This window comes from Rhinoraja longicauda, chromosome 22, assembly GCF_053455715.1.
Source record: "Rhinoraja longicauda isolate Sanriku21f chromosome 22, sRhiLon1.1, whole genome shotgun sequence".
NCBI lineage: Eukaryota > Metazoa > Chordata > Chondrichthyes > Rajiformes > Arhynchobatidae > Rhinoraja > Rhinoraja longicauda.
In genome coordinates this window covers 15,232,200-15,232,838 of record NC_135974.1, presented here as the reverse complement: position 1 = coordinate 15,232,838, position 639 = coordinate 15,232,200, and positions in this window count along the sequence as shown.

Here is a 639-nt window from a genome sequence, read left to right as displayed (position 1 = left end):
GATGCTAGATCGAAGGGCTGAATGGCCTCCTCCTACTCCTACTCCTGTCTATTGTCTATTGCCTGAATGCAGCAACTCTCCAGTTGTGCCTTTTCTCTTTTCTGCAGAGATGCTGTCTGACCTGTTGAGTTACTCCAGCAATATTTGTCTAGCTTAAGTTCAGAGAGTGCATGTAGAGAAAGAAGCATTTCAGGTCAATGTTATTTCATGAAAATATTTTCAGCAACCTTGATTTCAGTCTTGATTTTCCTTTCTTTCATCGCCTTTCAAATATCTGAGCTTTCACTGGAATCATTAATTGCTCGCATCAGCTTCTCTCAAACTGCACTCCCACTACCTGTGCACTAACTGCTGCCAAATGATGCGTCCTGCCGCTCCCACCTTTCTGACTTTGCAACACCATCACACACGCTCCACTCACTCTGTGGCTGTGTCTCGCTCTCTGATTGGCCTAAAGGGGTGCAGGGAGCACAATGCCTGCCATTTCCACCCACTCCTGCAGGAGCCAGTGGCTCGAGGAGCTGTGGAAAAGTCTAGCACATTCGTGCCTTGTACCAGCAAAGAACTGCAGATGCTGGCTAACAGAAACCTCGACCTGGGATCTCGTGAGAGCAGCTAATCTGTGCCATTGGAGAGAAG